Raw genomic sequence first — 15906 nt, 5'->3', positions numbered from 1 at the left:
TGATAAGTCAATCAAAAAAAGATTATTAGTTGGCTAGAATTCCTTGATTTGTTCTCAATTTTTTTTACTCCAATGACTAACTGATATGTTGAATACAAGATATCTATGATAAAGGCAATCTCTCTACCCTTACCGTGAAAATCTCTAAGTGTGCTTTAAGAAGTCAATTACCCAAACATCAGATATTTATATTTATAATGTCTTCACGTTTTGAAATTAACAAACAGGTGTTCTTAATATAGTCTTTCTCCCAGTATCAAAAAGAAAAGAAAAAATCCCAAACAAACACACACACACCTGGAGGGCTTTAAGTTCTTACTTCAAAGCTGCTGGATGTTGCTTGTAAGATTCCCTCTGCCCACAACCCAAAACAGTTTTTCCTTCCTCTGCCTAAGGTTTTCATAGCCCATGAGCTAATGACTGCTTTCTACTTCACTTTATCTCTCTCCAGATAGCCTGAGTCCAAAATTTCAAATACAGACATTTCCACAGCACTGCAACACCGAACTGTCTCCCGGTTAGCCTTGAAAGTAAAATATTTTTAAACTTCATTCTTCCTGACTTAGTGGAGCTGCAAACATCCACTTGACAGCTAATTATCCAAAGTATCTACCTTACAGATTAATATATCATTCACTGTAATTTCTGCATCTCAAGCTTGTAATAAAACTTTTTTTAGGAAATATATCCAGCACATTCAGTAAAACTACTATGCATGAGGACCTTTCCTGAGAAGCGAGGCTGCCATTGCAATCTGCGAAAACAGTGCTATCACCTCAACGGTGACAAAAGTTTAACGTTCAGTTGGTGCAAGAAGTGGAAAAAGTTAAGAAACGGGTTTTTTACAAAATCTAGAATCAAGTCTTTGTGTGATTTAATGCACACGCAGCTCAGCATCTTTTATCTGAAGTAGGTTTAACATCCCAAGCAGTTTTACCATTCGAGAAGCAATGTTCCTCACGAAATGTGGGACAAAACAAAGCACATCCTACCCAAAGGACAATACTGTGAACTTCTGAATCCTAAATCCAAGCAGCTACAGTTCGCATGGACACAAACTGGAACCGGGGCCAGCACCAGTATAGCCGAGATCAGATGATACTCAAGGTAAACAGGGAAGCAGGGCCAGGAAGGGGAAGAAGCGGCAAACCCCGGCAGCTGGAGGATGTCTCGCTGCCGCACTCCCGCTAGGCCTCGGCTCCTGCCGCTGCACCGGGCGGGAGCGGCGGCCAACCCGGAGCCCCGGGAGGCCGGAGAGAGCGGGAGGAGGAAACGCCGGCACCCGCCACGGGGGCCCTGAGCGCCGGGCGCCGCTGGGCCGGGGCCGCGGTGTCTCCCGCGCCCGCAGGCTGCCGCCCGGGCCGGGGCTCTCCGGACTCGCCGCCCGCGGGCCGGGGCTCCCAGTGACGCCGCTGGTTTTACTCGGTGCGCAGCGACACCCTCCAGACGGGGCTGCCTCCCCCGCGGAGCATCCGCCCGACACCAACCTCCCAGGTGCGAGGCGGGCAGCGGAGCCTGGAGGAAAGCGGCTGGAAACGACGGGAAGCACCGCGGAACGGAGCTCCGCGCGCGGCTGAGCCCGAGCGCCGGGCCGGGGGCCGCTCCCGCAGCGGCCCGTCCGCGCCTCGTGCCGCGGGGCGGGGCAGGTGCGAGACCCGCGCGCGCCGCAGCCCCAGGGCCGCGCGCGGCCAGCCAGCCCGGCCCCTCGCGCGGCGCTGAAAGTTTCTCCGCTCGCGGACCCACCGCGCTCCCGCCCCCTGCGCCGGGAGGAGCGGCAGCTGCTGCGCCCGGAGGAGCGGCAGCTGCTGCGCCCAATAGCACCGCGAGCGGCAGCCCCGGCGACCAATGGCAGGAGGCGGGACCCCCGGCAGCCGCCCGCGCGGCGCTGGAAGCGCCTCCCGGAGAGTGGGCGCGGCCGCGGGGACCCCCGCCACGGCCCCGCTCCCACGCCGCCCGTGCGGCGGCCCCGCCGCGCCCCCGCTCACCGGGAAGCCTGGCTCTGCCGCTCCTGGCGCGGGGGCCCGGAACCGGCCTCGTCTCCTCCCCGGCGTCTCAGGCCCGGGCCCGGGCCGGACCTGGCCGCGAGCGCCTAGCGGGGCTCCTGGCGGGCGGCTCGGGCACCCGCAGCGGCCCCGACCTCCTCTCCGCCCCCTGCGGCTCCGGCCGGGCCCGTAAACATCCCGGCATCCCCGAGGAGAGAGGCGGGGCGGCCGCCGGGCTCCGCCTCGCACCGCCGCTCCCCGCCCGGCCGGAGCCGAGGGTCCGCCGGCCGCTCCGGTGCGCTCCGCGGGGCGCTGGGCGCTGGGCAGCCGGGACCCGCCGCGCGGTGCCCGGGGTGCCGGGCCCGGGCCGCCCGGAGCAGCCGGCGCTGGGCTGGGAACCAGCGCGGACGGGCAGCGGGCGGGGGGAGTTCGCAGCCCGCGTGAAAATGACTTGGCTTGTAGATGCTCTTGAGAGAGGGACCGTTCATCTGACGCATGTTTATTCTGCCGAGCACAATGGAGCTTTCGTCCGCGCTGGCACTGCTGTAGTACAGCAATTATGGAAAGCGAAGCGCTCCCCTGGCAAAACCAGGAGTGCACGGGAGCAGGAGAAGTAACAACTCAGGCCCGTGGAAACCAGGGACCGGTTCTTCTGCAGTTCAGCGAACAGCCCAGGTCCAGGGCTTTGGCCCAGTCCGCTTTGGAAAACAGCGTGTCAAACAACGTGCTTTCCATTTTGTATGTAAATTGTGATATGCAATCGACAAGACATTAGGTATTGACTGAGTATATTAGCTGAAAATGACTCAAAACTCCTTTTTGCTGTACTTGAAGAAATGAAAGTGACAGGAACAAAAAAGACCAGACTCTTGCTGAGTCCTGTCCCATCAGCTTCTACTTTTGCAACAGCACTGGGTTTAAGTAGGTTAAAAACTAAAGTCCAGAATACTACTATTTTTCAGGTTCCTGAAAGTTTAGCCTGCTTCAGGAAAAGCAATTAACTTCATAGAACAGAGATCTTAAGAAGCAGCAATGGGCAAAATGTATGAAAGCTGACCACAATTTCCCCAGTAAGGTTATGGATTATTGTGATCAAATGGTTTCTTCTTCAGGTGTGGAAACCCTCCATAAAAGACACATCTCTGGCATTCCAGTGAGAAAACCACAATTTGAAACTATCTAGAATCAAACATACTTTATTTTTTCCAAAGCAAAGTCTCATTTCAGTTCTCATAAGGGCTGGTTTGGTTTCTTTTTCCTTGTAACAGGTAAAGTTAAAGTTGGTTTATGTCTCTTGCAGAATAAATAGGAAACGAGCCAGTGTGTCTGGGAAAAGTGTATTCACCTCCCTCTGTACAAAATTGTACCGTCTGCTTTTGAGGAAAACGTCTCAGCTTTGAGAAGTCTGCAGTGTATTCAGTGATACAAAGTCTAATGAAATTTGGAAGGGAACTCTTTTTTTTTGCTGGCTCTCATTTCTCTGATGTTAACATACTTATTAATCATTCTGCACATTTCCTCTTTATTAGCATAGAGTTAATTGATGTCACTAGCCAAATACAGTGATAAGGTGACCGCTCTGCCTGTGGAATCAGACATACCCTATAAGCTTCCACTTCCAAGTGCATTTTGTATTTTTTTAAAAAGTGTAGTCCAAAACAATAAATTGGAATAATAAGATTTTTTTTTTTCGCATGGATAAACTATCTTGCAAAAGCAGTTTCTTGAACGAGAATTCCCTGTATTGTTTTCTTGTTAAAAGTTCAATACTTTCAGTTTCCCTGCATACCAAAGAGTGAAAACTTCATAGATCTGACATATAATGTTAAGATGTTACTCAGAAGAATTACAATCAGCAATTCCACTGAATTTTTTCCATCTCCAAAAGTCCTCTTAGTCTCAACCAGAAATTTAGCTGTGCAAGACAGTCGTGTATTTGTAAAACCTCTGATGGAAAAACGAGGGATTGATATCTGGTGAGTAGCTGACTACAAAATACCAAGTCTTATTCAGTAATATTTTTTTCCAAGTAAAGGCGATTACTACTATAATATCCAGCTGTTATTCTTTTCTAGATTCTCTCAGATGGAAAATGAGCAGTTCACGATCACCAGGGGAGACAGAGGTAGCATTTGAAGCTTTCTCTGCATTCGTGCATTAAAAGAGAATAACCCAGAGCTTACTTGCCTTTTTTTTCCAGTAGGTTTCTCACTGTCTTCCTTTGCTTAATCTGACCGTATTTGGCTTTTTTGTCTTTCATCCTGTTTTTATAGTCACTGCACTTACTTTCATTCTTTTTCCTGGATTTTCTCCATGCTGTTATTTCACTTTACATTTCCATAATATTTTGACTTCTCTGTTTAGCTGCCTGAATCCAATGGCAACTTTAGCCTGACATGATCAATTGCTGCAGCATCTTCTCTTTCTCATATATCCACCTTAACCTTCTCAGAGGGTGGTTGTTTCCATTTCCTTTTTGGCGCTTGAGAATCAGAAAACCTAAAAATGAAGAGGCTGCTTCAGCTAATTAGTCCCTCATCATGATCAGGCAGAAAGCCCTTTATATTAGCGTAACTACAGTGGGCATGTTAATTTTAGATTTAAAAAGTGATGTACCACGGAAGATTGTCTTCAGACTTGTGCTATACAAATGTTTATTTACAGAAGGACATTTTTCTTTGCTTTCCATTGCACATTTTCATTGGATAAATTCATCTAGTATTCCCTGTAATGGAGCCTTTATATCAGACCAAATCAGAAAGGCAAAAGATGCTCCAGAAGATCCAGTAGCCTTGGGGACTGTTAAGGAGCAGGCCTATCTCTGGCAAATGCTTCTCTTGGAGGCTGGAGGGGACACTGCCTAACCAGCTAGCAAAAGATTAGAGAAAATGCACAAAGACATGCTGGAATTATGGATCAGGGAGGGAGAACATGGCTTGTTACCCAAGGTTTATCAACTCCTGAAGGTGTTGCCAACAAATGCTGTATTCCTGGAATCAATCAGGTCAGGGGCAGATGCTGCAATTCACTAGCCGTGCTATTATAAATCTGTGTACATACCAATATTGATTTAGGAAAGCTCTACCAGTCTTTTTCTGATCATTGAAATCCGTAGAATTGAAATCTGTTAATACTTATAACCTATAAATATGGCCAGGGTTCAAGGATATCAAAAATACCAAATGATGACAAAGGATATTATTTGGAATGGCAGTGTTACGCTTGGATTGTCGCTGGACTAGAAAACAGTGTCCTTTGCCAGGATTCAACTACTGGCGTTAAAAGCGGTTGGAGACTGTTAGATGACGACATCAAAATCAAGCAGTAACACAGATGTTTAGCCCTGCTCCCCAGATGATTCCTAACTTGCTTTCCACTGGTATCCAGGCCTCTGTACATCTAGATTCTTGAGATGTTCCTTAACAGAATAAACTTAAGACTCAGGAAAAATATCGATTTCCAAACTTTAAAACTTTCAGGCAGAAGAGCTCACTAGGACAGTGGAGCATGGGAAAAGCTGTCTGGGGTCACAGACACAGGAGCATAACAGAGCAGCTCACTGGTTAACAATTCTTTAGGTTCTTCAGATCAACAAACTACAGGAAATTAATCAAAAGGAGCAACTGCTCTGCTTTAAGTCCTTGAAGCCTGAGAACTCAGGCTTCAAGTTTCCCTCTATGCTGGTTCTTTGTTACTAACAGTGAAAAGGCCAGGATAGCTGCCTGTGGCATGGGAGGCAAGTCAGAAAGGCTGTGAAGGCAGGAGTAATGAGAGAGATATGTTATATCTGCACTGGATAAATATTATGATAGGGCTTTATGCAGAACTTAAGCTTTTAGACAACGTAAATCATTAAATGGAGTGATTCATCAGAGGAGCTTGGAGAGCTCCTGATCGGGACCAAGCAGGGCACCAGACCTTCTTCAGAACTTCTGTATCAAAGACCTGTTTCAGAATTTTGATCATAATATATTCAAATTCAACAGCCTTGTAGAAGTGAAAAGGCCAAATAAATTTGCCATAGCAACAGTGAATGTTGAAAAGACAACTATATAAAATCGAGGAAGTTTGTTAAAAGTGAATTAAAAGGAATAGCCGAAGGGGAAAGTGACCTGTATTAGAATTTCTGAGGAAGTATCTATCGTCTATCAAAGCCAGTAAGAGGACCTCTGAAAGAGTAGCAGAGCTCTACATGAGGATAAAGAATAGTACTAAAATCAAAAAGGCACTCCTAAAAATATTGTGTTCAGATGAAGAAAACAGAAAATAGGAAAAATTCTGGCAAGCTAGATGTAAAATGGTAAAAGACAGGCCAAAAACATTTGAAGGAAAATGTTGGTAATGGTGTAAAACTTTATCGTAAAACCTCTTCCAGACACATTAGAAGCAAGAAGCCTGCTGTTGTAGGCTCTGCAGGGCCAATAAATGATCGTGATTTAAAGACAGAAGGATTCAACAAAGATAAGGATAGAAACATTGTTTGCTTATGTAGATACTATGAGAGATACAGGGGAGCCCTTTATACTACACAAACCCATGAGAGCCTTTGGAAAGGTATGTGGAAACAGTGAGCTTGGATGATGCAGGATTCCTGTATTTCGAAACACTTCTTGACAATTCTTCTCTAACACTTCTTAAAGAAATTAAGCCACTTTGCAATAAGAGGAAAGGACAGTACTTAGCTAATAACTGATTTCAGAAAGGAAAAAAGGCAGAAATAAATAATCTATGTCCACAATGGAGAGAGGTTTCTGGTAGAATCTCACAGGGGTGTGCTGGGTCCATTGCTGTTTACATATTCTTTATAAATAATAAAGAAAAGAGATAATAAGATGACCAAGTTTGCCAGTGGCATAAAATTTTACAGGTTAATAATTTGGGGGAAAAAAAAACCCAAACATCTAGACCTGGAAAACAGGAGGGATGAAAAGGAAAATGAATGTAAGCAAAAACTTCTATAAGCAAAACCTCATATGTATGGAAAACTTCAGCTTGAACATAAATGACAAAATGACTGAAGGGAGATGGAAAATGGATGCATCAACTTATGAAAGGCATCGAGAAGATAATTGTGATTGGTATTGTTTTGTTGGTTAATATTGATAAAAGAATAATTATTCCTTATGTCCCATAGTGAAAGAATTAGGTACCATAAAATGAAATTGACAGGCAGAAGTTTTAAATGAAAGAGGTGAAAGCACTTTTCTCTACGATGACTACTTAAAATGTGCAGGTGAAAAGTATGAGTGGATTCAAAACTTTCACAGAAAAGAACATAAATAAGCATTTAAATGATAAACAAAAAAGTTATGGGTATGACCACCAGCTTCAAATCTTTTTAGTTTTGAGATGACACATACTGAGGAATGGGATTGTTTCATACATTTTTCCAGAGGTGATTTTATTCACCTCTTACAGAGATTAACTGTGTTCTGATGAAAGCAGAGGTATTCTTTTTCATATAAACGTTGACATTTTTAAACACTGAGGAGACTGACTGTACAGTTGTATATCTAAAACAGGGCTTCTAAACCCCAAGGCACACAGCTCAGTTTCAAGTGACAGCAGAGAACCCTAAACCCTTAGCAATAGTGCTGGGCAGGAAGGTACAGCTACATATAAAAGTGTGAGAATATCGAGCTTAAGGAACCTAAAACCATAGCAAAATGTCACTAAGAAATAATTAATACAATGTTGTCAGTGAACAAGTAGCTGTGTCTATTTTACACCAGCAACAATTATTCAAAAAGCTGATTGTTCTAAATCTTTAATTCAATGCTTTGAAACAGAAAGATTTCACTCCTCCTTTCATTTAGCGTCCCCAAAACGTTAATAATACGATGTACTGTTTCTGATTACTCCGTAATTTTTTTGTCACATGCAGGAAACGTCTGGCATTTATGAAAATCAGAGTATGGGCACCAAAAGTGAGAATGAACTGAAAATTATAGTCTACTTCCAGGTTGAAAACTGCCAAAATAAAATCTAACAGAGATTCCTCAAGACGAAGACCAATTAAAATACACAAAATAAGGCACAGGTATAGGAGAGTCAAACAACAAAGGTTAAAAGAGGGTTTTCAGCAGTAGGCACTGGTGAGCATAGTGAGCATACCTAGGCCTGGCAGGAAGCCTAACAGGCGCTGTTTGGGTAGAAATTATTCTAGTTAATAATTATGGCTTAGAACATTTGTGATTTGTGGGGCTGCATTCAGGATTTGACACCAGGGGCGAAGCGGCGCCTCGGGGTGGTGGCACGAACCCCGCAGGGTGGGCAGTCGCACCCGCCACAGCGCTGACCCCGGCGCTTTTGTCATGGGATTAGGGGCCTGAAACCATGGATCTGTTTCTAAACCTGGGTGTTTTGGTTGGCAAGGCAATGCCTGGTGGTAAAACTAGCCTCTTAATTTTGTCCTTTAAAATTATGATTTAAACAAGTCCTCTGTGCAACACCTTTTCCTAAAATTTGGTGCAATATACGTAATCACAGTAAAATATGTTTCTCTTTTTCAAAATTTTCCTTTGCTCTATCACAATGTCATTTCCATGTATTATCATAATACATGTATTTTTGTTAAACTGAAGGAAGAAAATATTGGTATGTAGTTATCACAATAAGCCCAACCTCGCTTCGGCACCGGTAATAAAGAACAAGGTTTGTTGCAGGGTGATTGACAACGGGCTGATCTCAGTACGGGACAGGTGATTCTGCCCATCCGGACTCCCACTCCATTGCAGTCAGATGAGCAGGCTTCAGGTTTTTTTACACCCTGGTCCACCCACATCTCTCAGTGTGTCCCCTCACATTCCCCATGTTCCCTGAGGGCAGGGCTACTCTCCCTCATTTTAGAAACTTTGGTAATAGACATCCCAGACAGCAGGTTCAAATTCGGTTTAGAGATATTCGTACCATGCCCGAGTTACACATGATAGCGATGATTCTGTTCAAGAACCCAGCAACAGACATACTTGTCTGGGCTATATCTTACTTCAGCAGTTCCCATTTAACATATATCTTTCATAAACCCTTATACATCAAGCTATCAAATTTCTCGTTCTCAGTAACTCTGTGACAACCTCTAATCAGCGACTGGAGAGTATTCCCTTTATATATTTTTTTTAAATTTCCACCTTGTAAGTTAATTGGTTTCCCTGCTCTGAATGCCAGAATCTCACTACTAGTACATTTTTCCAATGGTAGAAATAATCTAATTTGTGTCTGGCAATGACCCTTTAGTGCATGAGGTTCTTTCACTGAAGAACAGAAACATATTTCTATGAAAGAAACTCTTACAGATGCAAGTAAGCCTTTCAGCTTCCAAATAATTGTTCTGTCTGATTGTCCAAGGCAGTAGTGTTTACAATATGACACAGGATTAGAAACTGCCTTCAAGTCTATAAACATGTACTTGCCAATAAAACCTATAAACTGTATATTTGGTGTCACTGCGGTCCAGATTCTCGATGTAAGTCAGCGTAGCTGCTGCAACTTCAGTGGAGTCATGCTGATTTACACAGACCTGGGCCTTAGCTGTTGGACCTGGGAATTCTAACCAAAAAAAGGGAGAAAATTCAATCAATTTGTCCTTTCCTTCAGTAATTCATAGCTGCCAGAAATTGTGTTACACTTGAGTCATTATTACCATAAAACTACAGAACAAAAAATGCAGTAAATTGTTAAAGAAAATCCACAGCTGTTACATTTTAAGTCACATAAGATAAATATCCATATTTATGGATCCATATGCAGAATCATATTAACTTCAGTTGTGTCTAGGAAATGAAGAACTAGTGTCTAAAAATTTACCGAAACTTTAACCACAACTTTTATTTCCCCCTCCCACCTGAATAAATTCTTGGGTAGATGAGACATCCACACTTTTGTACTCTCAGTGTTGAATCCCTGAGGAATCCATAAAAGCAACTTATTATTTTTACGTAGCAACACAGGTAAAATTTAGAAGAAAGTGTGTAAAATATTTTGGGATTTTCCAATGGAAAGTGATTTAGCACGCAGGTAAATCATGAAGCCACAGACCTCACGGAGGTGCATATTCCAACTTATGATGTTATCCACTGTGTCATACCAGGTGATACAACTGGACAGGTATTCAAAAATGCACAATTCAGACCTGAATTCAAAAAAATTTACACCTTTTTAGAAAGGCAGCCTGAAGTTCATGGTTACTTAAACAGTTTAGTGTTTACATTTAGTCCCGATACAAGACAAAAAGGTACGTACGTTGCACAAAGGCTCTTTGCCCAGAGACTAATATAAGTCTTTGCAAATGTTCTGAATTCCAGTGTTATTCGATAAATTTTATTGAAATAACTTTAGGAAATTTGGTCAAGCTTATATGGAAAGACCGAAAAATCTCGTTCCAGCCTTTCAGCTAGAAATAAAATGCAGCTCAACCAGCATTTGTTCTCCCAGCATCCTTCCTCCGAGCCTGTGTCACAACTGGTTAGAGCACAACTCTTCCAAACAAGAATTGTCTCTCACCATGTCTTTGCACTTTGCCTGGTAGAATGGAGCCTATGCCCATGCTGCAATGCAAATTAATAGTAATTTATGATGATGTTGGAAGGATGTTGACAGAAAGAGAGCTAATGGCACTAGCGGGGAATAACTGCGTTTATAGTAAAAATAACTATTGTCAGTCAAAAACAGCAAACTTAATTTCTAGTGTTTAATCTTTATTAGCTGGAACTCCCAGTAGAAAGAACGTGATTTTCAGTGGCAATTTTGCTAGAATAAGGACTGCAGAATTTTTCTACTGACTTCAGCAGACTTTGGAGACACCTTTGGAGAAAAAGAAATCCACAGAACAAGTGAAATAAATATTGTTGGCATTTTACAATAAAATGGGAGTGCATTTTATAGGTGGCTAGCAGCTTGTAATTACCCTTAGTAAAACTAATCCTTTCCCTGTGCTTATTAAAATGTTTCATGTATCAGCAAGCCGTGAAAAGGACTCACCACCAATCTCTTAACTTGCACTAAAACTGAGAAACGTCCACTTGAGTCATAGTTCCCAGTGCCAGTCCTGTTTCTCTGCCTGCTATTGGAATTCAAAGCCTCTGAGGGAATTAAACCCAACACTTTAGTTCCTAATTAAATCCAAAAGGGATGTGAAATGTAACCAAATAACTTTATAGTATTTCTTGGGAATATGGTCTCGGGAGGATAAGGAAGGAGCAGTGGCTTCCAATTAATGATTCTCCTCCTTCTAACACATAGAAAACATCTGCAGTGTTCTTTTGACCCCTTTTAATTTCTTCAAGGGGAGCATTTAACTCTTCAAACTTCCTCCTGCAAATACATTTTTTAAAGTTGCTGCAGGTTTGTAATAATTTAGTAGGATACAGAAGTACAGTCATTACTATTGCAGTCCTTTTTTCTCCAATTAGTATTTCTAATCACATTAGACATGTTTTCAGTATCCAGAGAGGATGCCTGATCCCTACAGCTATCGTGAACCATTAACTTTAATTAAAATTTACAAGTCTAATGTTGTTACATCTGCTAAAAGCATTAACTGCCATGTTAATTACCAAAATGTTAATGTTGCGTTAAAATATGAATGTTCCCTTTTGACAGTTCATCTGCAGTTTAATTATTTATTTTTGGTAGAGTATCTCATACCTCAAAAAAAAAGAGGCATAAAAGCATAAATGCTGGCTGAAATAATGAGACATAATGGGAAAACTTCATCTAAAGAGAAAACTTAATACTTTAAAATACCAGTTGTTAGAAGAAACTCATTTGTATTCTTTGCTGCATCTAAAATAAATACATGGTGCTTGTGTCACGTCTAAGATGTTATTTATAATTGCACTGCATTCTTTTGCTGTTACTTTGTAGGGATATCTGATCTGCGGGACACAGTTCTTAAATCCGCACAGCTGAGCATTGTCATAGAAACTTCCCCCAAAACAAGATTTCAGGACTTCATATCAAAAACTCCTATTGAATTTCTGAAGGTTTCCACATATAACTCATTTCAAAACAGAGTTACAAAAGATGTCTAGAACTCAGTCCTGAAGTTACTGTACTCCTTATCCCAAGAGTACAGGATCAAAATGTGAAACTTTTAAAATCACTACAATTAACAACAGGTGTAGCAAAGTATTTGCGGTAATTCATCTAAAGAAAACAGAAATCTCTGGTTAAAATAAAGCTGCCACTTGCTATATTTCATGGTAAGACACTCTATTATTATTCTTAAAGGCATTGTCATTGAAATGAATACATGAGAAAGTGTTGACAAACCGACGTTATATATAATTGTTACGTGTTTCTCTCATATTGAGAGAACATGTTCCTCTCATATTTTAATGGCTGAAGTTAACAGTTTGCCAAGTAATTTCTTAATGTGATTGTAAACAGGTAGTGTAAGATTTCATGCCATAATCTGTTTTTTTTAATTTACATAAGTAAACCATAATTTTGCCTGTAGATCTTCTATGTTACATGTCAGATGCACATTCCTCACTCTGTTGAATGTCAGAAGCAGACAGCTGTTCAGTGGCAAGTGCATAATTGTTTTTGTAGGGTAGGGGAAAATATATTTTTAAAGATCAGATGTCCAGCTCACAAATTCAGAGAGTTTATGAGAATAATAATTTTTTTGAAATCTACGAGTCACAGTGTTCAGAACACAATATTCCAAATTACTGTTCCAAGCTTATTTTAGCATTTTTTAAAGAAAGAAGCTAGATCTACAAGATCCTTCTCATAATCTGAAAATGACAATTTGCATACACCAGCGCACGTTGCCAGCAGACCAGCAGCGAGCAGGACAAGCATGTGTAGCCTAACACCTCTGCTTCGCCAAGCCAACCCTTTTCTGATGTCTGTATTAGGAATATTCCACTCATAAAATATGTATTGTATATATGTAATATATTTAGAGCTCTTCTTTTTAGAGGTAGGCTTTGTACCGTTCTAATTGGATTCTCCTAACAGAAAAGTTGCATTCAGTTGTCTTTTCAAGTTAACATTGTAGGAAAACGCTGCGATAAAGCATCTTTTGTTTTCCACAGAGTTTGGAGGACTTGTTTCTGTATCCACCTGCGGGGCCTTTAATAAGGGATCATCAAATGAACTAGTCTGAAGCAGAGAAAAGCTCTGCAGTCTCCCAGACCTTCAGATCCAAAGTTGGGCTAAGACTTCATGGAATCTACCCCCTTCCACACCCACGCCTCCCCACCACCCATCCCTCCCACCCCCTGCCAAAACCAACCAACCAAACAAAATAAAACAAAACAAAAATCAGCTCATTTCAAGCTCAGACAGGGTAAAACCCAAGCTGCGGCTGGTTATGTTGTTGTAGATTTGAGCCATGCTGCATCCATATCCAGCAGGACTAGCAGGAAGACTTAACTCTGGTCTGTTCTGATCCCAAAGCTTTTTAAAACATTACTTCAAACATAAAATATTCCCATTTAAAATAGTAGTGATTATTTTGAAGAATGTAACAAGTTGCTAAAAAGATGTTTTCTAATAGTCTGCCAGAAGGCAAACTATCTCCTGGGCTTTGTTTGTTTGTATAGGTTTCATTGCCTGCAGCAATACTTCTTAAAGTCAAGTTTACAGAAACTTTTCTCTCTCTTGAGGAGACGAATACCTTCCAAAGCTCATTATTTATTTGGGAAGACTCAAGCGTTGCAGAAAAGACAAGGAAATATTTAAAATTATTCATTTGCAATGAATCTGATATTAACTTTTGTGTTGCAGAGCTCTAACTTACACAATTTGTTGCAAAGTTCTCTATATACCACCAGCCTTGGAGCATTGAATTCATCCCTCTGTTTTGGTGCCTTCCTCTTCTTACAGCTTGGGGAAACTACTTCACTCCTTTTTTTTCCTGAGGAAAAGCAGAAAAATGGTTTTTATTTGGCTGCTTGTGGCTGCTTGCTTGACTGTCATTACAAAGCAGGGCATGAAGGAGGGCGCCACACAGCCACTGAGACACAGACAAGCAAGAAGCTTCCTTTGTCATTTCCACAGTTATCATAACTCCTTTTATTTTGTGAAATATAAATTAACCCCACTCTACCATGCCCACAGATTAGCTCCAGCAAAAATGTTGCTTTTTCTCAGTCATTCCGATTAAGGGAATGCAGGATCTTATTCAAGGATGTAGCATTAAGGAAAAAACAGTTCTTGTATTCACAGGTTCTGGTTTGTCACCAAATGTACCAAAAAAAAAAAAAAGTGTTTAACAGCGATGCCTGCCTTAAAATTTGCATATCTTCCTTCTCTACCTACTTTTTTTTTTTTTTTTCATAGTGCATATACTATTGAATGAGAACTTTAAAAGGTTTCTGTCATTCCCTTCAAACTTTTGAGTAGAGGGTGCTTGTCTGAATACGCTGTACAAGCTGGCCAGCAGCCTAGTGCTCCAGGCACTGAAAAACTGCATTGTTGAACTGTAAAGCAGTGAAGTCTTATTATTAATAGTTAATTAAAAGGCCAATATAAGGGCATTATTTTACGGTCACTTTCAAGATACATACACAATAGTTTTTATCAGACAAAACATCAAAGGCAAGCTGCACAGTATTGCTGTGCATAACTTTTTGATAAGAGTTACTAAAAAGCGGTGACAGACTCAGCTTCAACAGTAAACTTTTTTTGACCTTTTTTGTGAATATACTTGCATTCTTGAATAAACATAATGAAAAGCACTGCACCCTTGGAATTACAGTGGAGCTCTGAACATCTCTCTGTTGTAGAATCACTGTCAAAGTAAATCTAGATTGACTTTAAAGAGAACAATATTGATTGCACATACCTGGTTCTGCCCACAGAGGAGCTCCAATGTATGGGTGTGTAGGAGCATACCTGGCATCAAGGATCTGATCTATGTGGGACTACGCTATTCACACATTTAATTTGGGCACATGGTTTACGTAACTTCCAGAACAATACAGGGTTCTGGTTCATTATATGTACACATCTGTGTGTGTGTGTGTGTGTGTGTATAATTAATGTAATTAGCATATCAGAAATAAATACAGTAGAAGTGTTGTATCAGGTCAAGGAATACTGAAAACAAAACTTTAAATTTCAGAAGTCAAATCTTGGCTCATTAAAGCTAATGGAAATTTTCATTTATTTCTCTATGACCAGAATTTCCCTTCAAAGACATAATTTCCACCTAACATCATGCTTTCTATTCTAATTACTTATTCTTCTGCAATTATCTGAAATAACATTCTAGCCGTAGAACAAACACTGTTTACTTGACATTTAGCAGACATCTTCCATCAGTCATGTTTCCGATCTGAAGCTTATGCAATTCTATTGTGATTCTGAACTCTTGAAAAAACAGAGCATCAACTGCATAAGGCCGTGCTTTATTGTTTAGAAAACAAATCTTTTAGACTTTTAAACAAATCTTTGTTCTCCATTTCACATCTTAAACACTGAAATCTAAATACCTCCTCATCTGCTTTAAACTTCAGGGCCTCTCAAGGCTCATATGTGGGATTAATTTCACCTTCTTTGGGTAGTCTCACTGAGGAACTGTATTAATCACTCTTGTGTAAGTATCTTATACCCAGTGTACTCAAAAATACTCTTGCTTAGGTCAAGGCTTCTTGTGAGCTATTTCATTCTCTGAATCTGTAAATTTCGAGATATTTTAAGGTTAATGCCTTCTATTTTTTTAGAGTGTACATTTATATTGGTTTTGTAACTTCCTGTACAGCCGATTATATGGTTACGTACTATTACATACAATATACTTGATTTTCAGAGTTCACAGAGCAAATGGTCATACAAGGACTTCTGTTAAGTACAGATACATGATGGTTACTGTAAGATCTGAAAGCAACCCAATGCCTTGTTTTAAAACTGAACATTGTACCATATCTTTTGCCATGTATTGAAATACCTGCAGCAAGGTGACTATATA

General features: G+C 41.2%; 1 protein-coding gene across 3 annotated transcripts in view; it reads right to left on the bottom strand.

The window, feature by feature from the left end:
• The window catches only part of NEK7 (NIMA related kinase 7), a 75388-nt gene extending 73219 nt beyond the window's left edge, over positions 1–2169 (bottom strand). For 2 of the 3 annotated variants that reach the window (XM_065656275.1, XM_065656277.1), the window contains exon 1: positions 1986–2169. The gene's annotated coding sequence lies outside the window, so the exon portion shown is untranslated. Of the gene's footprint in view, positions 1–1487; positions 1610–1985 lie in introns of those variants that run through there. The other variant, XM_065656276.1, reaches the window with a different exon arrangement.
• Between the last annotated feature and the right edge of the window lie 13737 nt (positions 2170–15906).

Source organism: Caloenas nicobarica, chromosome Z (genome assembly GCF_036013445.1).
Source record: "Caloenas nicobarica isolate bCalNic1 chromosome Z, bCalNic1.hap1, whole genome shotgun sequence".
In the NCBI taxonomy this organism is placed as follows: Eukaryota; Metazoa; Chordata; class Aves; order Columbiformes; family Columbidae; genus Caloenas; species Caloenas nicobarica.
Note: the sequence above shows the minus strand (reverse complement) of the source record. Positions and strands in the feature narration are given on the sequence as shown.